Raw genomic sequence first — 13,639 nt, forward strand, 5'->3', positions numbered from 1 at the left:
CTAAAGGTCCTAATGGGAGCCACAGTGAGGTCTCTGCAGGGCCGAGGGGTGGCTGCATGCCCTTTACATCCAGTGGTGCACTGAGGAGCCAGAAGGTCCCGGGTTAACCCCCCTCAAGTGAGAGCCCTTGCCGAGGCGCTAGTGTGCTGGCATTTGAGCCTGCCAGGGGGCCAGTGAGCAAGTCCCGCAGGGCAGGGGGCCTTGAGGCCAAGAGGCAGGGTCCCCAGAGCACAGGTGGTCCCACGAGTGGTAGGAGACACGGCAGGCACCCATGGTGTCTGCTATCAGAGCACCGATGTCGGGGGAGAGAAAGGCGCTCAAAATGCTCACGAATGTATTCAGGTGGTCTGGGAAGGGCTCCTGCTTTTCTCCACTGGGTTTCCCTGGGTCAGGCTGACAGACCACGTAGGAGCTCTCAGAGAGAAGGAACCTGGCAGGCTTCCTTGGTGACGCTTGACTTCTGCAGTAATTAGCAAATCCTGGCCATCAATTCATGTTTGGGATGAGAGTTGTGTTCCTCCTCCGGAAAGGTTTGTCCCAGAGAATTTAGGCAGCAGGGAGGGCGGGGGGTAGGTAAGGAGGAACCTGCTGGCAGTCCCTCAGAGCAGAGGTGAAGCTTCTGGGGCCAAGACCCTCAGAGACCCTGCTTCTGGAGAAGGTCTTCTGGGGCCAGGGATCTGCTGGATCAGCAAGCCCCGCCGTCCACTGCAGGACAAGCTGGCGTCAGTCTGGAGGCATCTGTGGAGAGCTTGTTGTGATCCAGGCCCCACTGGAAATACTGAGTACACAGCACTGTGCTGCCTGGATGAAGTCCTTCGTCCTGACCCAGAACACAGGAACTAACAAAGCATCACGTGCAAATCATAAAACACTGAAGCGTGGGACTCGACGTTGTGCAAGGTATCTGAAGCCTGTAACACACCAGGCACACGGCAGGTGTGAACACACTGCTTCACTTCCACCCAACACTTCCAGTAGAGCAGGTAGAACCAAGGCCCTGAGATGCCAAGCCACCTTCCCCAGGGCACACAGCAATAGCTGTATGAACCATGCTTTTTATTAAATAACAGCTTTATCAGGATTTAACTCACCTACCACATCATTCATCTGCCTAAAGCGTACCATTCAGAGAGGTTTGGTATCTACACGGTTGGGCAGCCATCGACCACGATCATTTTTAGAACATGGCCCAGACCCTGTTCCCTGCACCGTCACCCACCCGTCCCGCTGGGTCACTCCCAGCTCCTGGCCACCACGAATCTACCTTCTGTCTCAGCAGGTTTGTCTGTTCTGACATTCATAGACGTGGACTCGGACCGTCGGTGGCCTCCGTCTCGGGCTGCCTTCACTCCGCATCCCGTTGTCACGGTCCTGCCTCATTGCAACGGGTGCTGCATTCCTGGGTTTCTTTTTCTAAGACTGTCTCTTTTTAGAGTGACTTTAGGTTCACACCAAAATCGAGACGAAGTACTGAGATTTCCCACACGCCCCCTCCCCTTACAGGTGCACAGGCTTCCTCTCGACCGTACCTCCCACAAACGGGGGGCCGACCCCACGGCTACCCAGAGCTCACGGCCCCCGCTAGGGGCGCCCCTGCTGTTGTACGTTCTGGCGTTGGCACAAACGCATCCCGACGGGTGTGCGATACTGTTACTTAACAGTGTCACGCGGAGTCGTCTCACTGTCCCCCAAAGCTCCTGTGCTCCCCCTCGTCGTCCCTCGCCTCTCCCCAGTGCCTGACGGCCGCTGACCTTTACTGCCTCGCTGGGTCTGTCTTCTCCAGAACGTCTCGTGTTTGCTGTCACTCGAGGCGTGTGGTCTTCAGATCGGCTTCTTCCGGGGGAAGGTAAGACTCCCCCACATCTTCCTGTGGCTTCAGAGCCCCTTCCTTTTCAGTGGTGAATAATATTCCATCTCTGGTGGAGCCACCATTCATCTACGCGTCTGCCCACCGAGGACATCCTGGCGGCTTCTGAGTCCGGGCAGTGATGAATGAATCTGCTACACACATCCGTGGGCTGGTTTTGTGCGGACATAAAGTTTCAGTTCCTTTGAATAAAGAGCAAGTAGCTCCATTGCCGGGCCCAGTGACAAGAGCGTCTCTAGTCTTACCCCGGACTTCTGGTTTCTGTCGATGGCCGCAAACGTATCTACAGAGTGGCTCCTGGCCGCTGCCAGGTCGAGGCTGAGTCGCTGCAGAGAGACCTCAGGCATCAGGGGCCCTGGCCCTTATGCTGTCACAGCCCCAGCAAAGGCGAGTTTCGCATGGGCGCCCCTTCCAAGCCTTCCCAGGCCCATTGACCCTGCCTTGTCCCGGGCTCCCTGTGGAGACCACAGCCCTGCTCCCTCTGCCTCTCCAGAAGCCCCGCGGCTTCCCCAAGCTGCACGCCGCATGCTCCTCCGGGACCCGGGAGTGCCACAGAGCCCTCACACCACCTGGCCTCGCTCTGTTGGCCTGCGTCCGGTCCACACAGTCATGTAGGGAGGACCAGCAAGCCCAGGGCACCTCACCGAGTCTCAGCGATGACAGCATCCCGTGCCCTCCAGCTCAATCTTGTCCAAACCGTGAGCTGCACTGACCCCGCCTTCCCAGACTCCTTCACCCTCCAGGTGGCCCTCACTGGGGTGCGCCCGTCTGTTCCCCCAGAGGGGGCTTGTGGAGTGGAGCGTGACGTCCTGGTGTTGGGACCAGAGGGACTGTCATTCCCCCTGGTGACTCCCTGAGACCCGAGCCGCCCAGTTCCTGGTGATGTAATGGTGTGCTCCATGACATCTGCCAGGCCAGCAGGCTCCCCTGGACGTGAGCACCTCTGTGCGTTCATATGCTGTTCCTCATGGGGAACATCTGACCAGGAAGGAGAAGGAATCCATGCGGGGTGCAGAGTCCAGAGTGGACGGTGACCAAGCTACCAAGAAGCCAAATAAAGATGATGAGGTTGTCCAGACGCTAGCAGCAGCAGGCCGTTACCTGTGGGGTGCCCGGGACCCCTGGGGAGCTGTACCCACTAAGCAGAGTCGGCTGGGGGGTTTCGCCTGCCTTCCCGCCCCCCACACTCAGTCCTATGGCACTGCCCCCACGGGCCGAGCCCAGCAGCCCTGGATACGCAGCCCATGGAGGTCACCCTCAGGGAAAACGGGCAAGTCCTCAGGGCCATGGGTGACCAGGAGGGACCTCCCTGTCACTGCGGGAGATAGCAGGGGCTTCCCTGTATCCACTGTGGCAGGCAGGGTCGGGCATCTCTGCTTGTGTGTCTGCGTGTGATGCACGTTTGCACGTCTGTGTGCACGTGTGTGCATACACATGGTGTGTGTGCCCATGCGTGTGGGTGCACTTGCTTGCAGCAGTCATGGGCACAGGCTCTGACGGCTTGTGGGACTCAGCCAGGGCTGCTTGCAAGCGGCAGAACCAGACACGGAGCGTCCTCGTGACCCGGCACATCAGAGATGGAGCCCTGACCGGGACGCCGCCTGTGTCATCAGGGTCATTGAGAACACTAGTGAACGAGGGTGGCCCTCTTTCCTCATAGGCTGGTAATACCTTGATTTAAGGGGCCAAAATCAAGGAAGACCTTTGTTTTCCATGATGGCAATCCACATTTTTGCCCTCCTTGGCATGCAACAGGTTTGCCTTATTTCATGCAGAATCTCACGCCAGGAAAGGTGAAGTTCACACAATTCAATGGCTCTGCACAGCGCCAGCCTCCACCATAACATGCAACCTCCCTTCACCCCAACAAAGAGCAGAGCCCACAGACCCGGGTCATAAGGAGCAGATTTGGACTTGACCTTGACCTCTCTCAGCCCGGGACCCGAGATCACAGGTGTGACCCACACTCAGCACACACCAACTCCGGGACACGGAGAAAGTGGCTTGATATTGGGGTGACCAAACAAGCCGGGCGCTGGGTCCTGGGGCTCCTGGCCCGCTGTACTGCACCAAAGGCACATGCCTGCTCTGAGGAAGTGCAGTTGACCATCCACGCTGATGTCACCCAGGAGGTTCCCTAACGCAACACTGTCATAAGGATTCACAGCCTGCACCCCGGAAGCAAATCTGCCTCCCTCCACGGGACCCAGCCCTCCACGCCCTCCTCCTATGTCTAGGAGGGGTCCTGCTGCTTGACTCCCTGGACACCAGTGTAGGCATGAACTACAAGGGGCTCCCTGCCTCTGTGAGCCTGAGCTGCTGCAACAGAGGACTGCAGACGGGGGCTTAAACAGAAGACATGGATTTCCCGTAGCTCTGGAGGTGGACGTTCAAGACCAAATCACCAGCAGAGTCAGAGTCTGTGAGATCCAGGTTCGTGGATCACAGGAGCAGTCTACTCACTGTGTCCACACCTGGTGGGAGGGGTGAGGGGGCTCTCTGGGGTCTCCATTAGAAGGACACTAATCCTATCCTGGGGGCTCCCCGCTCACGACCGCGTCACCTTCCAGAGTCCCCACCTCCCCATTCCATCGCCTGGAGGGGAAGGTGTCAACACAGGGATTGTGGAGCAACACTAACTTTCAGGCGACAGCACTTGGGAACTCCAGACACAGCAGAAGGGGGTCCGCTATGTTTTGGAGCATGGAGAGTGTTCTAGCGCACGATGCAGATTCCAGGGCAACAACACTTCCGGGGAAACTCGGATGACTCAGGTAGAGGGTGCAGAACCCGAGCACACGAGTGTGGAACCCCAGGAAACCGGGAGGCTTCCCTCTGCTGCCCAGACTGCCCAGCCCAGGCACCCCACCCTGGGTGATGTCCAACCTTTCCCTTAACATCAGCACCACGGAGTCAGGCCATGACTGGAGACACGCCTCGCGTGAATCTCCGGGTGGCTAGTGTGGGTATAGGTGTGGATTTACAGAACTGGCAAAATTACATTCTTTGGGAAGTCAAAGGCCAAGTCAAGGTGATAAGCACATTTAAGCATCTAATAAAGTCATTTATTAAATGACTAACTGATCATTTCTTCATGTGAAACGTGAAAAGTGACCACAATACATCTTAAAGCAGATAAAAGTGCACTACCTTCATACCCTTGGCATTCCTGGGGAGATCTCTTTATAAAAAAACTAAACCTGCCTTCTTCTACTGAAAAGAACAATAATCCTTGACAATGGGAAGATTACAAATGGGCCAAAAACCCTAAGAGGATCCTAACCATTAAAGATCTACAGATGGCAAACGAGCACATGAAAAGATGCTCCACGCCAGATGTCATGAGGAAAACACAAATTAAAACATCATGAAATGCCGTGACACACCCATTAGAAAGGCCAAAATCCAGATCGCTGAGAGTACCAACTCCCCGTCGTTGCTGGAGGGAATGCAAAATGGCGTCACCACTTTGCAGTTTGATGGATTCTTACGTAGTTTAATGTCCTCTAATCATAGGATCCAACAACCCTGCTCCTTGGTAAGCATATGAAACACAGCAGATGAGGGACAGAGGCATTCTCCAAACTTTGCTCTCTGCCTCCAAAAGGACCTCGGTGTCAGAAACCCCCTCATCAGGAGCTTTGCTAACCAGGAATGTTGGCTCTTGTCCCAGGAGAGGAACCGAGAAGTCAACCCCACGTGCAGACAGACAGTCACAAACTGTCCCTTTCCCATTTGTTCCTCTACAGACCCAGCCATCTCCCCTAACCCGTTCCTTCAATCTCCCTGAGATGACTTTTTGGCTATTCACACTTTCTCCTGTGATGCCCCCATGTATACGGGACTAAAAATTAATAAATGTGCATAATTTTCTGCTGTTAATCTGCCCATTGTCAGTGTATTTCATGGACTGAGGCATGGAGTCTAGGAGAGCAGGGGGGAAGTCTTTGCCGGTTCGAATTTATAGTCTCATAACATCCCATTTTCTGGCCGATGACAAGGAGGTCATTTTTTAGGAAGGAGGAGTCTTTGAGGACAGAACGATCTGGATTGAAATTCCAGCTCCGAATTACCTGCTCTGACCTGGGCCGTTACTGATCCATCTAAGCCTTGCTATCTTTATTGATGAAACAGTGACCATTGCCACTTTGTAGGTCACCAATGAAGATGAAATCAGTGACATGTTCTGTCAAACATTCAGTGTAGTGCCCAACAGACAGCCACCCATTTTAAGATCTGAGCCACAAATGGACTAGAAATTCAACCATAATCTAATGTCATAAAATGATCAGTTCACCCACATGTGCGATCAGAGCTCATTGTTTTGGGTCCCCAGCTTCAAGCTCTCGCGAGCAGAAAAATGTCTGTAATTTAGAGCAGAAATGTTTCATTGTCCTTGAATTACAGACCTGCTGGGCCAGTCCCTTTTCCAATAATTTAGGTTGTCTTAAACAAGATTCAAGGTTAAATCCTGTTTGCATCTATCCTAAACGCCTTATTGTCCTCATCTTAATTATGGTGTATTTCAGAACAACTTTAGCAAGAAGCAGGAGATAAAAATGCCTTTGTACCTGTACGTGTACCTAGACACACAAATAAATATTCCTTGCATTAAACCCATCCCTGGCAATTCTATTCTAAATTCTGCTTAGAATAGCGGTCACAGTGAAAGTCAGCGATTGGCCATGAGTAAAATGCATCTTTCACTTCAAGCTGGTTTTCTAAAGCAGGAATCCCCCCCGGAGTGAAAGGATGCTGCCCATGGAGCGAAGTTCTTGAACTCGCTCAAGCTTCCTGAATGTCAGTGTCTTTGTCCCAAATGGGGGAAGAATGAAATTCCTCCTTTAAGTCCCAATGGCACCGTGAGGGATAAAACAACATGTGTGTCAAAGCATTTCGAAAATATAAAACCTACCCCGATAGAAAGTGTTTTTGTGTACTTAATAGAAGGTATATTTGTGTACTTAAGGTATAAATTAGCCAGGTAAAAGATAGTTTTAATATGGCAAGAAATAAACAAAGGTCAGAAGTCTAACTCCTTGGCTCTCTGTCTTTTATCACACATATTAGAAATGGCATGAGTTCAAGAACAAGCTTTCCTAATGAAAATCCATACCTGGCAATTACTTTAATAACTATTCCTCTAGATGATCGTAAACCTCCGCCTTCAGGAATGCCTGAAATAAGCACACTTGGATGCTACAGACAGATGGAGGCTGACACATGCGAAGCATCCGATTTCAGAATCTCCCATTAAAATAATTCACAGGCTCTTTGACAAGGTCTTTGCATTTTTCCCGGTCTAAGGGCTGATGGAAACAGGGGAAGGGAGCAGTGTTTATTAAATACACACTCCGTGCCAGAAACCGCGCTGTGCGTCCTACACACGGGACCATGTAGGTCTTTCCACAAGGATGCCAAGACTCAGAGAGTCGGTCACCTGTCCAGCCCACGTGAGAGACAGAGCCCAGATTCTAAGCCAAGTGTGCATCCCTGCGAAGCCTACCCTGATCCCAAGACTAGAAACAAGAAAATACTTGAAACAGCAAGTGTTCGTACAGGCGATTAGTGTTTGTGCTCTGGACCCAGTGTCCCACCGAAATCCGTATGTTGCAACCAAACCTCCCATGTGAGGGTGTGTTTTAGGAGGTGGGGACTGAGGGAGGTCAGGAGGTCAGGAGGGTGGAGCCTCCACGATGGGGTTAGCATCCTTATAAGAGACTCAGGGATGTGTCTAGCGTGTGAGGACGTGAGGACACAAGGAAAAGGCGGCACTGTGCGGCTCTCACCAGAGCCTCACCATGGAGGCACCTGGACCCTGGGCCTCTCCGCCTCCGCAGCTGTGAGAAACATGTTTCTATGCTTTGTAAGCCGATCGGTCTCTGCAAGTACTTTGTAGGAGCCCTAACGGAGTGGGCCGACTTGAATTATTCAGTTTGCTTGTCAAGGATTATCTACATTTTTCTGCACCAGGATCGTTCGATAGATGGAGCCACATTTTTTCCCAAATAGTCCTAAATAGAAAAACTTTTCCTATTCTCCAAATACATTAAAATAAGCCAAAAAATCCAATTTTATAAAATTAAATGGGTTTCTCCCCCAGGCTGCATTGTACGGGAAATGTCCTAAAGATTGTTAAAGATTCTGGTTAAAGAACATATGATCATTCTTATTTGATGTGAGAATTATGAACCACAAAAGTTGCACAATCCTTCCCCATGTGCCTGCACCCCACGGTGGAGAAGCATGTGGGCTTTCTCCCTGTTTGGGGGACTGGCTGACCACATCCCCTGGACCCTGAGCCAGACTGGTGGGACGCGTGGGTCCACCTACTCACCTGTGTGGGAGCTCTGGACAGGTGCGCATGCGCTGGTCCCAGTGGAGAGCCCAGATGAGAGAAGAAGTGGACTCAAGAACTAACCAGCTAGGTACAGAAGAGCAGGCGGCTGGCTGCTTTCTAGCTGCATTTGAGGTTCTGTTCTTGTTTACCACCGTTAACCAGGGGAACAACCTTTTTCCCCGGGAGGACAGCCTCCTGGAACGTTCCCCTAGGTTGAAAGACAGGTTCTCCAACTGGGCTTCAGCTGAAGCTTTTGCCACTAGCAATTTACTGTCTTTTGATCTTAAATTAAAACTTTGATACCTATTTCTTGTTATGAGAAAGACTCCAAATAAAACATAATTACCGTAATGAAGAGGCCCTGTTTCTCTTTGGGGATTCATGGCAACTTACTTTGTTCAATTTGCTGAGGAATGTCGGAATGAAATGAGGGAGGTAACCACTGAAAAGGAACCACCAAGATAATTCTTAAGCAGGACAGATGACAGGGCGGAGGAGGGCAGGCGATTACCCGGGCAGTTAAGTATCGCAGATCTCAGACAGAAGCACAGTGCTCTCCTTCGGCTGAACTGGAGAGCCATCAAAGAGAGCGTTTTCCTTTTCTTCTACAGAGGCTTCTTCTAATAAAATAATAATTTGCATTTCTATGGTGCCTTTCATCTCCTAGGACTTTATAGATGCTAAATTATTTAGCTTTATCATAACCCGGAGGTAAGTTTTTTATATGCTAACCTGAGGCATTGATAAGCTACCTGACCTCCCCAAGGGCACAGCTCAGAACAGGTCTGGAAGAGCAGCTTGATCCTGCCCTGGGGACTTTTCTGCTGCCTCCAGTTTTATAGCGAGGCTCACTGGAGCACTGCACTGCCCCACACAGATGTTTCTGTTTAAACCCCAATCAGAGTTATCCCCATCATTATATGACATGAAGAATTACATCCAAGTCAACCCCTTTGGGAAATAGCATACATTGATTATATATGGGATTTCCTTTACTAATTTCCTTCCATTATCAGTGAAGGATCCTCTACCCTGCTGGGCTGCCCCTCCCTTCTGGCGACACCCACAAGGGTGGGGAGCTGGGGCAGAATCCGGAGTCTCGGTCCAGAGGGACACCATTCGGCTCACTGCTCTCTCTGTGTAATGTTGGTTCACTTATGAGAATAGTTCAGGGTTTGTGCATTCAGTTTTTACAGTCTTTATTTTTTTTAATATTTATTTATTTGCATGAGAGAGTTGTGGGGGTGAAGAGGGGGATAGAGAGAACCCCAAGCCGACTCCCTGCTGAGCGCAGAGCCCGAACACAGGACTCCATCCCACAACCCTGAGATCATGACCTGAGCTGAAATCAAGAGTCAGAGGCTCAACGGACTGAGCCACCGAGGTGTCCCTCAAACTTAACAGTCTTTATATGGACAACGGAATAATAATGCCAGACATGCTTCTGTCTTCAGTCTTCCACGAACAAGATCACCCCGTGGGGGCTGAGGCAGGACCTGAGAGACCGGGAGGAAGGGAAGGTTAGGATTCAGAAGGTGACCAAAGCTGAAGAAGGAACTGAGGCTGGGTGGGGCATCAGGTGGCAGGAGTAGGGCGCAGCCCCCCACCCCCGGCAGACACACCACCTCCCATCCCCCTCTGAGTAGGCAAGCTCTGGGGGAACAGAAGGAAGAGATACATTTGCTAATTCAACGTTTTCCCTAAGAGACATCATAGGATCGCTTCTAGGAACGATCTTTACCTAGCTAAAGAGCACGAGTCGACTCGTAGTGGGGGCAGGTCAAATCTCCATCTCACAGGTTTGCGGTGAATGTGACTTTCCCGGCTGGAGCTTGAAAACAAGCGTTATTAAAATATCATCCATTCCATGGTCTGGGGCATAGCTGTTAACGAAAATGAACCTGAGACCATCGCCTCCACTTGTGAGAAGTCATGACCCGCGGGGGGACAAACGACAGGCACAGAACCTAGGGATCGCTAACTCTAGTGTCCCCAGGACATGAGGCTGCGGGGTCAGCACTTACTGCTGCTGGGATGCACCTCCTCTCGAGTGTACGTAACTGGGCGTTGCGTGTTGGGACCCCTTCTTCCCTGCGTGTCACTGTCTTCATTGGGAAGCACTGAACATAGGAAACCAAAACTAAGAACAGAGAGAAATACTTCAAAGCCCCCTAAGCTTCGGGCCCTCCCCCCCTCCATCCTACCCACCCCCTTATGGGGATTGATTAGGCCCAAAAAGTGAGCAGGCCTGGGGTGGCACCCAGTTCTGAATGGCGGGAACAGGAAATAGCTTTGTTTGGAAACGTGGCTTCGCTTGCCGTTCAAACATGCTTTACAGGTAACGTCGTAGATGTATTTGAATGAACTCTGGACGCTGGTGTGAACTTTTTTAAATGAAAGGAATGGATTTCTTTGCAAAGCTGTGCCCTCACACCCCTGGACGCAGCTGCAGGACTTTTCTGCACTTGCTTGTCTGCCTCGACGGACCTCTGCTGCCTCGCATGGTGGGCTTTGGTGCAGTGATGCGTCCTGCCGTGTCACTGGGACACAGCAGGACAGCAGCGCAGCATGGCAGAGGCTCCTGATGTCCCCGCGACCAGTGCACTCTCTCTTAATCTTCTCTGTCACTCATGGTTATTTTCTCTCCTTGTGCTATTTCTGAATCTGCTTTATTATTTCTAAATCTTGATGAGTAAGTGCTCTGCACAGACGTGCCTGCTGTACCCAACATGGGGCTGGGGAGAGGTCTGTGCAGGGGAGATTTCCATCAGGGCCCTTTGCGTCTCTCAGATCAACACAACCTCATGCAGATGGGTGGTCTAGCCTCTAGTGGGGAGACTGCCCAAGCTGTGTCTCTTACACTTATTTCTTTCTAAATATTGCTCTTTTAATGCTTGACCCTATTTCTTTATCGCAGTCGATGTGCACGGTGAGCAGGGATACAGCTGAATTAGCAGGTGAGAAATTTTGTGTGTCGCCGTGGGCGGCAGTCCTGTGGTGTGCGGGCAGCGGTGAAGCGGGATGGGGCAGTCTGGACCCTGCATTGACTGCGCGGATTCGGTCCCGGTGGGAGCTTGTGGTTGAGCGTGTGTTGATCTTCCTCCACCCACACCCACACACACAGACGCTCGGCCCCTGAGCTCCAGGAGGGTCTCTGGCCCATCCCCATCAGGCGCCCGGAGCCCGGCAGTGACAGGCTGGCATCCGGCACTCCAGGCTTCCACCAGCTCTTCCCACTGCATCCCGGTACTTGGTGCCACATGGCATTGCGGAGACTAATTGCCAATTTCTGAGGCTGAATCTCTGCACAGCAGCCAAAGGTTATAGCCAGTCGGGGATTCTCCAAGTGTAGAAACGCCATTCCATAGTCCCTACCCCAGACCCACTGAATCGGAGGCTCGGGTGGGGCCGGCCATCTGTGTTTTAACAAGGCCTCCAGATGACTCAAGTTTGAGAGTGAAGGGATTAAAATCACTTTATGCTGAAAACATCTGGACAATCAGCAGCCTCGGAAAGAAACATTATCTAAACTTAAGCAAACGGTCCCCAAACTATCACTGCCAGTCACCCCCTCCGAGGGAGTTTCCTGTTGGAAGAGAGCCGGCGCTCCACTCGAGGCAGTCAGAATTCAGCAGCTCATTAGCACGGAAATACCCAGTGGAAGGGTCCATGCTTTCCCAGGGAATCCCTAAACCTCCCTTTTTCTTGAAGATGGTAAAGGAGCCCTTCCGTCATTACTGAGTGCCCACCATGTGCACCCACTCCCAAGTCAAGCCTGGGTTTCTGTCCGAGGTCGGTTCATTCACAGGCTCCAACTACCGGAACCAAAGAGGGTAGAGGAGGATTTCCTCCCAACAGCAGACCACGGTCTGGGCTCGTCAGCAGGGGGCGCTCAGCCCCAGGGCACATTTTTACAACTGATGAAAACACATACAGTGGTGTAAGAGGCGGCATTTCTGAGACTGTACCATGCTAGAAGTCCCACAGGGAGTATTCCATCTCATCCTTACATTGACCTTGAAAGGTAGAAGTTGCTCACACTGTCTTCTTCACAAGGAGATAGATTTAGGGAAGACAAACAGCCAAGGAGATCAAGGCAATTCATAAGGGAAGGAAAATATATTTTCCCTCTGTTACTACTAAGTGCTTGACCGGGACCCCTGTACCAAAACACTGATTAACAAGAGAAAAATTTGTTTAATGCAAGCGTCATGAGGCCCGGAGCCCTGATAAGGAAACGAAGATGTGGAGAACCAGTTAAACCTGAGAGTTTTTTAAGCTGGGATTGATGAAGGGTGCACGTTCACAGAAACCGTGGTAGCATGAAGGGTGTGAACGCCAGGTAGGGAACTGGGGAGCCTAGCAAAGCAGGTGTGTTGGGATCCCCCTGGGCGTCCCTGACTTTGGAGATGAGGATGCTCTTGTCCTTGAGGTGGAGGGAGGGCACCTGTTGCAGGAGGGACCTACTGCAGCGGAGGTCAGAGAGTCCTTCCTGCACCTGCCCTTCCTCAGATGCCTTCACCTTGAAATGACCTGCCAGGACGCTGTGTTGTGTGTAGCACAACATATGCACGGAAGATCATGAGCTCGACCCAGGAAGGAGGGTGCGTGACCTGAGTGTCTAGGGCACAGATGGGGTGGGTCTGGGATCTCATTCAGGCTATGAGGGGTACAGCCCAGATATGCCTCCTACTGCTAGTAGGACGTTTTCAGCCTTGTATCTGATCTTGTGAAATAGGAATATAGCTGTCTGTCCACAGTTCTGGGACTAAGGAGACAGTCACCCAGCCCTGGAACGTTCCAGAGCTCCGCAGTCACAGCCTTCCCACAGACTCCAGAGCCAGCTCTTTCCGATGCCCGAGCCGCCTGCAGGTGTGGGGAGACATGGGGTCCTGACTTGATCCTAAAGGGTTGCATAAGTTTAGACAAATTCTTCACCTGGTTTCTCTTTGGGACTCTCCTAACTATAAAAGAAAGAATCGATAAAGGAAATATGGGTAGAGACTTACGCATCTCCTGTTCCCTTAGGGAATTTGAGCCCTATTTGGGGCTTGGGGTTTATGGAGGAGAAAGGTAATCATGAAAAATCACAAAATAAAATGTTTTAATTACAAACCGTGATAAGTGGCATCTTGCTCTGCTAGGACTGCCGTGAATAACAGATCACCGTGGACCAGGAAACCTATAGACAACAGGCAAGGATTCCACATAGATCTGGAGGCTTGAGTTCAAGATCATGGGGCCTGCAGATTCAGCGTCTGGTGAGGGCACCCGCTTAGATAGCAGACAGCACTTTCTCATGGTGTCCCCACACCCCGACGTCTCTACGCCTGTTTAATGCCCCCATCTGTGACATTTTTTTTTTAATTGAGAAGCCCTAATTGCTTCAGCATCTGTTAGGTCTTTTGTCTTCTAAACGGGGGTCACACTGA

The sequence above is a fragment of the Neovison vison genome, chromosome 12 (assembly GCF_020171115.1).
Source record: "Neovison vison isolate M4711 chromosome 12, ASM_NN_V1, whole genome shotgun sequence".
Classification (NCBI taxonomy): Eukaryota; Metazoa; Chordata; class Mammalia; order Carnivora; family Mustelidae; genus Neogale; species Neogale vison.